The sequence below is a fragment of the Astatotilapia calliptera genome, chromosome 23 (genome assembly GCF_900246225.1).
Source record: "Astatotilapia calliptera chromosome 23, fAstCal1.2, whole genome shotgun sequence".
Taxonomy (NCBI): Eukaryota; Metazoa; Chordata; class Actinopteri; order Cichliformes; family Cichlidae; genus Astatotilapia; species Astatotilapia calliptera.
Genome location: NC_039323.1, coordinates 19672970 through 19689465, shown reverse-complemented (window position 1 = coordinate 19689465; position 16496 = coordinate 19672970). Strand labels below are relative to the sequence as shown.

The following is a 16496-nucleotide window of genomic DNA, read 5'->3' as shown; positions in this document are numbered from 1 at the left end:
GAAGACACGCAGACAAACCAGCAACTAACAGAGGCAAACACAATTTTTAAATACACAGAGGGATAACAAGGGAATGAAACACAGAGGAAGAGCACAGCTGGGAGTAACTGGGCATGACAAGACAAGGACGTAAAACAGAATACACTAACATGAGACAAGACCATTCAAAGTAAAACAGGAAACATACATTGACAGAACTCAGAGACGCAACTTGACAGAGAACAGAGGGAACACAGGGACCAGAGTTACATGAGACATGACTGACTGGGGAAAGGGCCAATAAACTCAAGGGCAGAACTAAACCTAAAAGCTAGAAATCACAATAATCAAAAGAGCACAACCAAGGACTCAGAACAAAAACCATAATATAAAATGTTTCCAAAACACAAGAATTCAAAATGCTGGGTCACAAAGACCCAGAACCGTGACAAATATCATTGAAATGCAGCCAGATCTGGGCTGTTGGACTTCCCTGGTGCTGCAGGACCGGGGGTGGTCTGCTTGTCTCCACCCCAGAGTAAAGGGAAACATCTCCTGGGTCTAAGGGCAGATTGCCCATCTGGGGGTGATGGTGCCTGGACCAGGGGTTATAGAGTATGTCTGGGGAGTGTGAGTGTGTGTACAGTGTTCATTTTTGTTTGTCTCCATGTTGGGAGAGTGCTGAGTATTTATATATGTGTACATGATGGTGGGAATGCATGTTTGTGTCTGTGTTTGCCTGTTTGTCTATATTTATGTGTCAGGTCGGGTCTTAGATTCCAAATCACTTGGAACATCTCAGGGACCCCAGATGTGGGGACCTATCACCCCCAACCACATGCCCTGCCAGTGGCTGCTTGGTGGGGCCTGGCCCCTGTGGCTCAGTCGAGCCTCTTTCAGGGTGTGGAGAGCCCTCAGATCTCGGGTCTCTGAGCCAGGAGCTCAGTCCACTCTGGCATAGCTGGCTGCCAACGGAGCCTTCCAGCTCATCAATGTGGCCCCCTATGGCTTCTGCACTGTGACCCCCATCTGGGGCTCTACTCCGCTCTTTTCTGGGTGGGTTACACTGCCCCTCCAGTGGTCATCTGTGGGCTCTCATGCTCTAGGGGCCTCTGGATGTCTGAGGCTTGGATCTGCTCCATGCCTCCTGGAGGCCGGGGCTGTGGCACCCCACACAACTATTAGATAGTTACATGAAGACCTTGTGAATGCAAGCGTGCTCACCCACATAGGTGTTCACACCTGAGTAGCTGTTTGTACACACCTGTAAATAACAGTGTTGGGGAGTAACGGAATACATGTACCGCCATTACGTGTTTAAAATACAAAATATGAGTAACTGTATTCTGTTACAGTTACCGTTTAAAAGGGTGGTATTTAGAATACAGTTACTTTGTTGAAATAAAGGGATTACATGGCGGTCTTTTCCTGTTTCATATGTTAGATCAGTGGTTCCCAAACTTGTTCGCGCCCCCCCGCGTGCATGCACACGCGCGCACACATCCTCCAACCACACACACCCATATTTTGCTCCATTGCGGTTTATTTCACACCTCAAACATTTAGTAAACAATTAAGCAAATACAAGTAATCTGCAATAAATTACAGGTAGTAAGAAAATAAACTACTAACTCTTTTACGCTACGTCCGCACCTACACGGGTATTTTTGACAACGCAGCTGTTTCGTCCACACATAAACGGAGTTTCGAATCACCGAAAACAGAGATTTTTTAAAACTCCTTTTTTGCGTTTACGTGTGGACGAGGAATACAGAGTTTGTCACACAACGTCAAAGGTATATGCCTTTTTTCACGTCACACTGTGCGCCACGTTATTGTTTAATGAGATGAATTGCAGAATGGCAGATAGAGACGAAATACTGTTAATCTGACTATCTGCAAGTTTTACATGCTTATATGCACACGCAGTTACTGTCCCTCCATTTAGAAAGGCAGAGGGTATATCTATATATATATATATATATATTTACATTTGTACATTTTCAGTTTAAATTTAATACCTGTCTGTATACCTCCTTTGTCCTTCACATATTTGTGCATCTCTTACATTCATTACTTTCTGAAAGACTGATTTGTAGCAGCCCACAGTACATATATTATAAACAGAAATAATTACTGAAAATAATCAGGGAAATAATAAAGAAAAGACTGAGATAGAAAGTACAAATAATGCAGAATATGAAAGGAAAATAACCTTCAATGAGATCTCGGAGAAAAAGAAACATGGGGCAACCAAGACATAAACATGGAAACAAGATAAAAACAGAGGAAAGCGAAATAAAAAACAACTAATTCAAACTCAAATGAATTTATAAAGAACCCAAAGCTGCCTTAATGTCCACGGGCTCACATTTATAATGATGTAAAGGTCAGACAGATCACTGGCTCTGGCTTTATGATGATGTTTTTACATTAATCATAGACCAATGACGTTAAAGACAGTCTCTGGGGAGCCATATACCATGTAACTGTAATTTAAATGTGCTCTGATATGAGCTCTGACATAACCTATATCTATTATTAGGTGTTAATTAATGTGTTTTGAGATATAATCATCTTTAAATGGTCAGAGTGATTGACAGACAGATCTAAGTTTAATATGATAACTTTTGGTGATTCTAACCTCATCAGTTTCTGAGTAACATGACTCCTCTGAGGGTAAAACAGTCAACATTACTTCTTGTTGGAGGTGAGCCAACAGATAGTGGTGCAATGTTTTATAACCTGGACCTACGTGTTAAACTCATATGTAGACTTCAATAGATCTATGATAAATAGTAGTTCACAAAGTTCTCTGTGACCTCCTGTCCGTCAGTGTATAATTACCCCTCCAACAATATTATTATTATTATTATTATTATTATTATTATTATCATTATTATTATTATTATTATTATTATTATTATTATTATTATTATTGTAGGGTTTTTACCTTACAATATAAACCACCTTGAGGTGACTATAGTTGTGATTTAGTGCTACATAACTAAAATAGAATTACATCAGGTCAGTTTCTGTTAGTTTGTCTCTGACAAGAATGTGTTTGGACTGAAAACATGCAAATGTCAGTATTTGTATTTAAACAAATATTTGGTTCAGCCGGTTTCATTCGGATCATGTCTGCATGTCAGCAGGGGTAATAGGAGAGGTGGAGTGATTTAAATATCACCTGCTGTCCTCATAGACTTTACCACAAAACGGACTTCTTTCTGTAGCAGGACAGGTGGGAGGGGCTTAGCAGGAACAGAGGTCTATTTCATTTGAGTACACCCTTCAAGGTTAAGTTTCTGAACAATAGACTTTCATGTGAAAAGTAAAGCTTCCACCTTTTCCCCATTCTTTCTCTTCTTTGAGTTTTTTTCTAAATTACACTTTCACACAGATGCAGTAACATTTCTATCCTTTCTATCCTTTCTTTCCTTTTTCCTTTGCATCAAATTTGCCCTTTGATTTCCCTCAAACTAACATGGCCAGGAAGTAGGCACAGCTTAACCAAAAAAAGCCTCATCTGAGCTCTGAATAATACAGACATGTGCACATGAACAAGATCAGGTTGTTTTGTTTTTTGCTGTCACGCTGTGTCTCTGCACAAATAGAAAACACAAAACAAACAACAGTGTTTGCACTGAAAGCACCGTGACTGGTTCAACTGGTTTTATTCAGACTATGTCTGATGTCATGTTGAGGGTAGCTGGTAGAAGGATTTAAACCACCTACTATGCTCAATCTAATCAAAGACAAGTTGTTGGAATTTAAGCATTCAATAATGATACTGGATGAAAATCAGAGATGGTAATATCATCAAGAAGTGTAAAATCGCACTGAATCTAAAAATGTGTGGTTAATGTCTCCAGTCTGGTTTATTTAGTCTTACAGTAACCTGGTTACAGCAGGATGATAATGTTATTTTAAATGAATCAACACCCCCGAGTCATATTAACTGTCTTTGAAGCATATGCTGAAGAGGGGGGTTGGCAGCAATCCTCCACTTGAGCTTAACCATAGACCCAGACAGAGTTTTAATTTATTTGAAACCCTGACCCTTGTCTCTATCAGGAAAACCCCCAAAACATCTGATCCTCCACTGTTATATTCTTCAATACCATGTGCCAACACAGTGAAGCTACCTAAACTTTAAAGCCATGGAGGTCAATTATCTCATTAATGCTGTTACAGTGGTGTGAGAAAAGTGTCTGGCCCCATCCTTAGTTCCCCTTACTGTACTTCCTGTATTTATTTTTGTTGCTCATGTCCCAGATACATCTGACCAATGAGTGCACTGAACATTCTCACATGATTTGTGGTTTGTTTTCTTGCTTTTGTGTGCCACCGTCTGCATAATAGTTCACCAGGACACCATCTGGATGGAAGGGTATCTCACTCACCACCAACACACTTTGGGGATTTGGGTTTGTAGAATAGCAATGGGAAGCCTTAAGATGAGGCTGCTGTTGTCTTTATGAAAGAAAAAAACCTGGGTTAGTTAAGGTAAGCCCTTACTCCACCTCCACTGTTAACCTTGGTGGTGGCGTGCAGTGTTGTCTTGTTCTCGGCTACCCCCCTCAAATATTCTGCATGGAGCAAAATAAAAAAAAAAAATTAATAAAAAAATACCAGACTGCGATAACTGCTGTTTGTTTAGTGAATACTGATACTCAGAGGAAAGAACCACTTATATGTGATAATCCAAATGTATCGTATTTATATACCCACGTGCTGCACAGGCTTCACAAATATTTAAACATGTATGTGATGACAGAACTACTGTCATTATCCAATACAACTTTTTTTTCCTCTTTCAATTGTTTTGAGTCCAGATAAGACACCAGTCTTTTTCTCAATGTACACCACTTCTGTCTCTCTCCAACACATCTTTCTCTTTCTGTGTTGCTGTATTGTCCTTGCAGATGGGCTTTATAGTCAAAAACATCCATTAGTCCTAACATTGTGACCCCTGTTCTCCCAACACTTCATTCAGGGTTTCCTATTCTTTGCTTTTTAATTGAATTAAATTAGAAAAATAAATAAGTATACCTCTGTGGCACCTAAAAATTCTAGCCTGTTCTGTCACAGGTGACTATCACAAAGTCCAGACGATCAGTTCACTATTTAATATTTTAGCACAAGCAAGTGTTTCACTGGTCGCTGTTAGAAGCAAACAGCAGTGCAAAGGTCATTTTACTAAATGGCCAATTAGGTCAGTGAGTGACCTGTTAACACTTAGAGCACTTGTTATTTCTAAACTAGGATAACAGCCTTCCCCTCTTTCTGGTGTTTGTGCTATGCTAGGCTAAACATATCCTGGACCTGTCTCTAACCCTCTAACCCACACAGATAAAACTTATCCAGTCCAAAATAACTGAGGTTTTCTAGGTATCAGTTTGAACAGGAGGCACTCTTGTTTAGTCCCCTTTGAGACATCATATATAAGCATCTACTGTCTATACTTGAACAGCATTTCTGATTAAAGGAAACTGAAAAGGTTCCAACATGTGTGATTGTTCAAATAACACTCAAAAGTAATATAAAGCATAAAGTAATCAGACAGGGCAGGCATGAAGGACAGCTTCCTCCTCTATCAGACACTGTTTGTGAAATCAAGAAGTTCAAATTTGTATCTTAATATCTTTACCAATAAGTTTTAGTCCCTGTTGGAGACGAGTTCATGATGCAGTATTTTTGAGATGAGTTCAGCTGCTGACCATCAACTGACTATTTTCTGCTATTTCTGTTAAAGCTAACCTGCACACAGCTGATGTTAGTGAGGGAAACAAGAGGAAAACAAGACTGCTTCCATTACCTTCTCATAGAGTCTCATAAAGTTCATAATGTCAGTGCTATTGTATACAGAGTTGTAGTTACTGACAGTGACCACTAGAGGGCTCTGATTCTGATACTTTCATGGTATTAACAGTCCAGTGTTAACAGTCTGAATATAAATCTATATCAGTGTGGTTGAAAACAGTTATCAGTACAATTATTTGAAAAAGAAAAAAACAACAACATTAAAACAGGTGGGATATATAAATAAAATTTAATTGAATTATTGTCATAAATATCTTTTAATTAACACAAAAAACGCTTACTTACAAACAAGATAAAAATATGGAAAATGGGTTCAGCTCTCCTACTCTCCTTTACTCAACATAAGACCATTGTTAACGTCAGGGTTATACATGTAATCAGTTATATATCACAGAAAGTAAATGAAGGAACGGTCTACATATTAAATGAGAGTCTGACATGAATATGAGAATATAGTTCATCTTTTAACCAGCAGTGAGAAGCAAGAGATATTTTTCTTTCAGAGTTAAAGAAAATGCTGGTTTCATTGGAGCTTCAGTGAATGCTGATCATAATCTAAACTCAGAGTAAAGAGAAATTTTCTCTTCTGATGAAACAGGAGAGTCTCACTATAATATGACATTTGGTCAGATTCTGATACTAACAGAATAACAATAAAACTAGAAAACTGTACAGGAACAAAATAACTGATTCTGAAAACGTGTTTCTGAGTGAAAGAGACAGACATGTATAGCCTGAACTATCTGTTCAACAGTCAGAGTGTTTCTCTTTATACTCAACTCAGCACAGACACAATGAGGAACCAGAAAGCCAGACTAAAGGTTCAGTGAATAAAGAGGTTCAGTGAATGTGGTGTTGAAGGTGTGGAGGTGGATCAGAGTGTCAGAGGAGACTCTGTAGAAGGACAGAGTGCCAGCAGGACAGTCCACATACACTGCTACTCTGTTAGAGACAGAGGAGGAGGAGATAAATGTTACTTTCTCATTGTGACTGACAGAAGGAGGGCCGTCATCACAACAGCTCAGACTCCAGGATTTTTCATTAAATCCAAAGGTACAGTCTCTACTATCTCCTTTCCTTTCGATTCTTCTGTAACTCACTGATATGTAAGCCAGTCCTTTCCACTTGACCTCCCAGTAACAGCGACCAGTCAGACCATCACTGCAAAGCAGCTGAGGCCAGTAATCAAATCTGTCTGGATGATCAGGATATGATTGAACCTCCTCCACATGTGTCACCTTCCTGTTGTTGTCAGACAGTTTGAGGTTTGTGTGTACTGTGTTTGTGTCGATTGTGAGTTGACAGGAATCTAATGGAGAGAACAAACACAATCCAGCTGCAGTTATTGATCCATCATCTGTTCATTGATTGACACTTTGATAGTGAGTCCTGACATCAGAGATGTGAATGAGTGATGTGACAGTTTGAAGATGGTTGAATGTGTGCTGCTTTGTTTTCATGAATCACATTAAAAACACACTTACACTTCCTCAGACCTGGTGTCAACCATTGGACTCCAGCAGGCTCCACCCTGAAAGGAGGAGGGGGGTCAGACCAGCACATTCTTTTGACAAGGACACATCAACATAACACTGAAATCACATGAAATGTTACTTTTTTCAATTTTAAAAGTCTTAATCCACAAGGAGACTTATTTATCCCACATTCCAAAAAAAAGTTGGGACCAGCAGAACAATCTGCATATAGTGCATAAAATGTAATGCAGTGATTTGCAAACCTCATAAACTTATATGTCTTATTACAATAGAACAAAGAAAACATTCACTGTTCAAACTAGGAGTCAACCATTTAAAAAACAAAATGGCATTTTTGTTGGAAGTGACATCTCAAAAGAGTTGTGATAGGGTCATGTTTGTCATTGTGTAGCACCCCCTCTTCTTTTAACAACAGGCCTCAGATCCACAAACCACCTCGACTGGCTCCTTTGGATATGGAAAAGTAGCAGCTCTACTATTATTCTCTCTTTAATGACCTAATTCCTAACCCCAACTCTACAAGAGAGCCCAGCCAGAAACTCATTTCTGACGCTTGTATCCAAGACACCAGTCTGTAGGTGAGCGTACGAACATAGACTGACCAGTAAATCTACAGCTTTGCTTTTATGCCCAACTGTCTCTTCATCACACCAGATTGATTAGGGCAGACCAATCTGTCAGTCTTATTTTAACTCCCCCTACCCTAACTTTGAAACAAGACCCAAAGATTCTTAAACTTCTCCACTTAGAAGTGCTGATTCTCACTCACACCATTTTACACTTGTTTAAAGACTCTAAGTAGCTCCAGTGCAAGCTGAAGTTCACTAACTGGTGAAGCCAAAAGAAAAAAACTCAATTGGTGACAAAGGGTAGCCCTGGTTGAGTCCAACGCCCACCAGAAATTATTCCAACTGACTTTAAATTTAAACCAAGTTCTCACTATGGTTGTCAAGGGCTAAATGGCCTGTAACAATGGACCAGACACCATACTCATGAATTACCCCCCCACAAGACACCCCTAAGGACCCTGTCACAAAACACATGAAGACTGGTTGGGCACCCTCGAATATCCTTGAGAGGATAAAAAGCTGGTTCAGTGTTTCACAATAAGGACTCTTCCTGAATCCAATGTTCAACTAACAGATGGACTCTCCTCTTTAGTACCCTGGCATAAACAATACTGGGAGGCTGAGGAGTGTGATTGTAAAAGATACAGACATGTTTTTAAAATATATATTTAGAGCTACTTTTTATTAATGTCACAGTGTGGTGCAATATAACAGGATATACTAACACACACACTCACACACAAATAATGAAAGGCAGAAAAAATTTTTTTTAATCACAAAGCTGATTATTTTTAAGTAACTTTCTGAATGAAAGAGCATCTTGTTTAAAGAGTCTACCTCTTTGATGTTTGTATATTCAGGCTGCAGCAATTTATTTTTTTGATACTGAAGGTAAAAACTAGAGATGGACCGATCCGATATTACGTATCGGTATCGGTCCGATACTGACGTAAATTACTGGATCGGATATCGGAGAAAAATAAAAAAATGTAATCCGATCCATTAAATATCAAAAAAGCACCTCGCAAAACTTGCGACATGGCGTAACTCGGCTCATAACCGTAGCACATCGCAGCAGTGCGGGTCACGTGATAGAGCGGCTGTGTGTATTTGTAGCCTCGCTAGCAATCCGGCATTTCATCTCCGAGGAAGTGATCCCAGAGAGAAGTAAAGCAAGTGTGTAAGTTCATCTCTGAATGTTTGTAAAGCATTCCCGCGTTAAGCTTAACAACAGATATATGGAGTGACTGCCTCTCTCTCTCCCTCTTCTGCTGCTACTTCAATCATGAAACTGATTAATGATCAGCTGATCGGCTTTTCTGTCCCAAGTCCGTCTCTCTTGTTTTTCTTTTATTGCTCTCTTCGCGCCAGAAAGAGGAAACCAGCGGCTGAACAACAGCAGCACGTTTAAGCTTGATAAGCTGTTGTTAGAATTTATTTAATATTACTTTCTACTCGAGGATCCTTTTCTACGTAGCTGACGGCTGGTAACTGTGCAGGGGCGGATCTAGCAAAGTTTAGCCAGGGGGGCCGATAGGGCATGAACAGGGAGAAGGGGGCACAAAGACATACTTTTCTTTCTTATTCTCATTTAAAATATCTAGCTTTTAATAAATAATTATCCGAATTTTACACCCAAAGTTTTAATCTGATGTAAAATGTATAGAAGTCCATTACGGTATATAGTAACTATTAAGTCTAATATACTCTAGTAAGCTATAGTACTTTTTCCTTTGGGAAGGTACCATCTGTGCAGTCTGCAATTTTGTTGAAGAAAGGTGTTGAATCTATTTGATTATTCTTGAAAAATAACTGATTTCTGTGTATCTTTTTCTCACACTGCATCAAATTATAGTTGATTATGTCAATTAAGTATCATGAGGTGGAGGGTGGGAGGTGGTTCCCTATTTTATTTTATTTTATTTTATTTATTTATTTATTTTTTGCTGGGAGTTTTAGAACCCTATTAGTTAGGTTGCTTAATATTTCTGCTAAGTACTCTTTAAAATAACAGAATAGAGAGGATGGAGTAGGTTTAAGTTTATTAGATTGATCAGTTTTGAAATATTTTGGGTGCAGTGTATTTTTTGCATACAGGTATAACAGAATAGCTTTAGTGTTTGTTTTTTTTAACTTGAGTATGAACTTATACAAAAAGCAGCAAGATATTAAAAAAACTGTTTTATTGATTAAAAAATACACTATATTGGATTCATATCGGTATCGGCAGATATCCAAATTTATGATATCGGTATCGGTGTCGGACATAAAAAAGTGGTATCGTGCCATCTCTAGTAAAAACACCTGTCCTCCCGCATCAGGCATTCCTTCTGTACCTGAGTGTTTCCAGTCTCCAGAGTGGATCCAGCTGAAAGCAGCTTCATTCCTGACTCTCCTGGATGATTGTAGCTCAGGTCAAGCTCTCTCAGATGGGAAGGGTTGGAGCTCAGGGCTGAAGCCAGAGAAATGCAACCTCTCTCTGCAATAAGACAGCCTGAAAGACTACAGACACATAATATAATTAATTCAAGGTTTTAAATTAAAACAGAATGCAATGATTTACAAAACTCATAAAACTATACTTTTTAAAAATAGAACTCAGAAATATATTAAATGTTTCAAAAGAGACATTTTAATATTTCATGAAAAATATTAGCTCATTTTGAAATTAAAGGCAGCAAGACAGCTCAAAAAAGTTGGATCAAGAGCAACAAAAGGTTGTAAAAGTAAGTGGTACTAATAAGAAACAGCTCAAGGAAGATTTTGCAGCTAATCTGGCAACAGGTCAATATCGTTACTGGGTATAAAAAGAGAATCTTAGTGAAGCAGTTGCTAAGATGTAAGAATGAGCAGAGGTTCACAAATCCAGTGTCTTCAAATTGTGGAACATCCATCCATCCCATTTTCAACCGCTTATCCGAGGCCGGGTCGCGGGGGCAGCAGCCTAAGCAAAGAGGCCCAGACCTCCCTCTCCCCAGCCACCTCCTCCAGCTTATCCGGGGGAATACCAAGGCGTTCCCAGGCCAGCCGAGAGATATAATCATTCCAGCGTGTCCTGGGTCTTCCCCGGGGCCTCCTCCCGGTGGGACATGCCTGGAACACCTCGCCCAGGAGGCGCCCAGGGGGCATCCTTGTCAGATGCCCGAACCACCTCAGCTGACTCCTTTCGATGTGGAGCAGCAGCGGCTCTACTCTGAGCCCCTCCCGGATGGCCGAACTTCTCACCCTATCTCTAAGGGAGAGACCAGCCACCCTTCGGAGGAAGCTCATTTCCGCCGCTTGTATCCGCGATCTCGTTCTTTCGGTCACTACCCACAGCTCGTGGCCATAGGTGAGGGTGGGGACGTAGATCGACCGGTAAATTGAGAGCTTCGCTTTTACACTCAGCTCCCTCTTCACCACGACGGACCGGTGCAGCGTCCGCATTACAGCAGCTGCAGCCCCAATCCGTCTGTCAATCTCCGGCTCCCTTCTCCCATCACTCGCGAACAAGACCCCGAGATACTTGAACTCCTCCACTTGGGGCAGGAACTCATCCCCGACCCGGAGAGGGCACTCCACCCTTTTCCGGCTGAGAACCATGGCCTCAGATTTGGAGGTGCTGATCCTCATTCCCGCTGCTTCACACTCGGCTGCGAACCGTTCCAGTGCGAGCTGGAGGCCCTCACCTGATGAAGCCAACAGAACCACATCATCCGCAAAAATCAGAGATGAGATTCTGAGGCCACCAAAGCGAAAGCCCTCCGCCACTTGGCTGCGCCTAGAAATCCTGTCCATAAAAATTATGAACAGAACCGGAGACAAAGGGCAGCCCTGGCGGAGCCCATCACCCACCGGGAACGAGTCCGACTTATTGCCGGCAATGCGAACCAAGCTCCTGCAACGGTTGTATAGGGATCGAATGGCCCGTAGCAATGGGCCAGACACCCCATACTCCCGCAGCACCTCCCACAGGACACCCCGAGGGACACGGTCGAATGCCTTCTCCAAGTCCACAAAACACATGTAGACTGGTTGGGCAAACTCCCATGTGCCCTCAAGTACCCTCGAGAGGATAAAGAGCTGGTCCAGTGTTCCGCGACCAGGACGAAAACCACATTGTTCCTCCTGTATCCGAGGTTCGACTAGCGGACGAACTCTCCTTTCCAGCACCCTGGCATAGACTTTCCCAGGGAGGCTGAGGAGTGTGATCCCCCTGTAGTTGGAACACACCCTCCGGTCCCCCTTCTTAAAGATGGGGACCACCACCCCGGTCTGCCAGTCCACAGGTACTGCCCCTGATCTCCACGCAACATTGCAAAGGCGTGTCAACCAGGACAGCCCTACAACGTCCAGAGCCTTCAGGAACTCGGGGCGGACCTCGTCAACACCAGGGGCTCTGCCACCAAGGAGTTGTTTAACTGCCTCAGTGACCTCGCCCCCGGATATTGGCGGGTCATTCCCCTCATCCCCAGACTCTGCTTCCTCCTCGGAAGACGTGTCAGTGGGATTAAGGAGGTCCTCAAAGTACTCCTTCCACCGCCTGACAATTTTCTCAGTCGACGTCAACAGCGCTCCACCAGCACTATACACAGTGCAGGTAGAGCACCGCTTTCCCCTCCTGAGACGCCTGACGGTTTGCCAGAATCTCTTCGAGGCAGTCCGAAAGTCTTTTTCCATGGCCTCTCCGAACTCCTCCCACACCCGAGTTTTTGCTTCGGCCACTGCCCGAGCCGCATTCCGCTTGGCCTGTCGATACCTGTCAGCTGCCTCCGGAGTCCCACAGGCTAACCAAGCCAGATAGGACTCCTTCTTCAGCCTGGTGGCTCCCTTCACCTCTGGTGTCCACCATTTGGTTCGGGGGTTACCACCACGGCAGGCACCAACCACCCTGCGGCCGCAGCTCAATGCAGCAGCTTCGGCAATGGAGACGCTGAACATGGTCCATTCGGACTCAATGTCCCCAGTCTCCCTCGGAATGCTGTTGAAGCTCTGCCGTAGGTGTGCGTTGAAGATCTCACGGACTGGGGCCTCTGCTAGACGTTCCCAGCACACCCTCACTACGCGTTTAGGTGTACCAGGTCTGTCCAGTGTCCTCCCCCGCCACCTGATCCAACTCACCACCAGGTGGCGATCAGTTGACAGCTCAGCCCCTCTCTTTACCCGAGTGTCCAGAACATATGGTCGCAGGTCTGGTGATACGATTACAAAATCGATCATCGACCTACGGCCTAGAGCGTCCTGGTGCCACGTGCACTTATGGACACTCTTATGTTCGAACAGGGTGTTCGTTATGGACAAACTGTGATTAGCACAGAAGTCCAATAACAAAGCACCGCTCGGGTTCAGATCAGGGAGGCCGTTCCTCCCAATCACGCCCCTCCAGGTCTCGCTGTCGTTACCCACGTGAGCATTGAAGTCTCCCAGCAGGACAACAGAGTCTCCAGGTGGAGCACCTTCCAGCACCCCCCCCCCAGGGACTCTAAGAAGGCTGGGTACTCTGAACTGCCACTCGGCGCATAAGCGCAGATGACAGTCAGGACCCGTTCCCCGACCCTAAGGCGCAGGGAACAAACCCTCTCGTCCACCGGGAAAAACCCCAACGTACCGGCAGCAAGGCGAGGGGATATTAGAATACCCACCCCAGCCCACCGCCTCTCACCAGGGGCAACTCCAGACTGAGACAGAGTCCAGCCCCTCTCCAGGAGACTGGTTCCAGAGCCCAAGCCATGCGTAGAGGTGAGCCCAACTATATCTAGCCGGTACCTCTCAACCTCACGCACTAACTCAGGCTCCTTCCCCACCAGAGAGGTGACATTCCATGTCCCTATTGCCAGTCTTGGCAGCCGGGGGTCAGTCCGCCAGGGCCTCCGCTCCTGGCCGCCACCCGACACACAATGCACCCGACCCCTATGGCGCCTCCTGCGGGTGGTGGGCCTGCGGGAGGATGGGCCCATGTCTCCTCTTCGGGCTGTGCCCGGCCGGGCCCCATGGACTAAGGCCCGGCCACCAGGCGCTCGCCCTCGAGCACCCTCCCCGGGCCTGGCTCCAGGGCGGGGCCCCGGTAACCCTATCCCGGGCAGGGTAAACTGTTCCCTCGATGTCCTTTTCATAAGGGTCTTCTGAATCACTTTTTGTCTGGTCCCTCACCCAGGACCAATTTGCCATGGGAGACCCTACCAGGGGGCAAAAGCCCCCAGACAACATAGCCCCCGGGATCCCTGGGACACACAAACCCCTCCACCACGATAAGGTAGCGATTCAAGGAGGAGAAAAAATTGTGGAACAATTTCAGAAAGTTTCTCAACATAAAATATTGAAAACTCTGAATACTTCTTTTTCTTTTTTGTTTTACAGACATAATGCACTTGATCTATTGAGTTAAATTTAGTAATTATAAATGGTATGTGGTTTGAAGTCTGCACTTTCAATGGGAAACTTAACTGCTATGTCATCTTAAATTGGTCATTTGATTTCGATGCACTGGCGTGTCCATCGACTCAAGAGGGTTACATAATCAGTGGTAATGTCTAAATCCTGACCTGAGACTTTTCAGTGTACAGTGTGGATTTTTCAATCCAGCAGACAGTAGGATTCCACTGGAATCTTGCAGGTCATTGTTACTGAGGTCCACCTCTCTCAGATGAAAAGACTGGGAGAGGAAAACTGAGGACAGAGCTTCATAGCTTCTCTCTGTTAAGTAACAGGAAGTCAATCTGAAAAATAAAACCACGAGGAGCTACTAGATTTAGAAAAACTTATTTCATTTTTTAAGCATTGATTCTAACTAAGAATGCAGCAACGATTAACTAAGCTTTCTCTAACAGGAGGCAGTAACAATGAAGTATATCATTTGACCTCACCTGAGACTTTGCAGGTTACAATATGGACTTTCTAGTCCTGTTGATAGAAGCTTCAATCCTGAATCCCGCAGGTCATTGCTGCTCAGGTCCAGTTCTCTCAGATTGCAGGATTGTGAGGTGAGAACTGAGGACAAGACTTCACAGCTGCTCTCTGAGAGGTTACAGAGATTCAGTCTGAAAAAAAAATGTGTGTGTGTGTTTTAAGCGTTTTCTAAGGACAGCACGAAAACAGTAAAGAAAGGGAAAAAGCCACCTCTTTCCTGTCGGTGGAAAAATGCACAATGTCGACCAATTAAAAAAAGTCAACATGTGGGATTTGGTTGTTTGGGAAGAGGGAAGAGTTGTGGGAGTGACGGTAACGGCAGCGAGACAGAGCAAGTGAGTGAGAGAGAGAGAGAGAGAGAGAGAGAGAGACAGCTTTTAGATGTGGGAGATTGTTAAGAGATGTATTCTAAAACACTTCTTCAGCTGAGAATCAGAGAGGAGAAACACACAGTTTTACTTGTTGCTTAGGAAGGGCAGCTCTGAGCTCTCGCACGAGAGTGAGGGCTCAGGGACTCGCAGCTCTGAGACTGCCCTGGTCTTTATTTATACATCAGTGGGTGTTTGTTCCTTACATTGGAATGTGGATGTTTATATGTGTGTGTGGGTGTAGGTGTGTGTCACAAAGCCTTTGCACACTATTAAGGATCGCACATCCTATCACTACCATATGTAAACTTATATTATTAAAAGATTATACTGACTACTAAGTACAATTTTCTATTGACAGAGATTTGTGATGTTTAGTGTGGAGTGTTTACTTAGTGTGTTTTGTTGTCTTGTGTAGTTGTTCTGTTGTGTAGTCGTTTTGTTTTGTGTGTCAGTGAGGGCACTAATGAATGTCACAAAGGCACATTTGTAAACACTGTCACTGCATAGAAAACCAGCAGAGTGATACACCTCCTGTTGTCAGGTCTGCAGGTTTATCCCTGTGCTGTTCTGTCTTTTGGTGGACAAACCTTTTTTTTACTGACACACATCATTTGTGGGGCATCTTATTGCGACACCTGATTGTTCTCTCATTTTAGTTTTAGTAATATTTTTAAATGGTTGTAGAAAAAAACGGCAGGTGTATTGGCTGCATTTTTAGATAAATAGTTGTATATGTTTACAAAATGTACAATTTATATTTGCATTTCAAGTTATAAAAATTTACTCAACATGTCTGTGGTTTTTTTTACAGTAAAAAATACTACTAGGATTTTAAGTTCTTTTTGTGATTTCAGATCAGTAATAGTACTATTAATAGTAATAGTAGTAATAATGCAGTATGCCAGTGAAAAAAAAACTACATTCAGTTGAGCTGAAAAGAATGATACCAAACAAGGCAAGGGGGAAAAAACAAAATGAAACATTCTGAGGGTGAAATACAAACGTAAACTCAAAAGGATTCAAAAATGGTGGGTTGTATTTCAGACCTCAGTGAGTTAATCCAACAAATCATGAAAAATTAGGTTTAAATTTTTGTTCATGACAGAGCAGATTTCTGACATTTTGTGTAATTTAAGCTGGTAAGAATGTGATTGTTTTCTAACAGTGTGAAACTTAAGTTAGACTTGTGTTTGTAAATGAACCGCCCCATGTTGTGTAGCTTTCTGGATTTTATAGTCATTGGGCTACATATTTATTTATTATACAGGCTATACAGTACATAAAATCAAAACTCACATGTTTTATGTAATTAAAGTGTGTAACCATGTGGGCTACAGACAATAATTAAGTTATAGACTACATTTATATGA

At 42.6% G+C, this 16496-nt stretch overlaps 1 pseudogene; it reads right to left on the bottom strand.

The window, feature by feature from the left end:
* Positions 1-6585: 6585 nt before the first annotated feature.
* Positions 6586-16496, bottom strand: part of LOC113015916 (NACHT, LRR and PYD domains-containing protein 3-like) — a 28693-nt pseudogene continuing 18782 nt past the window's right edge.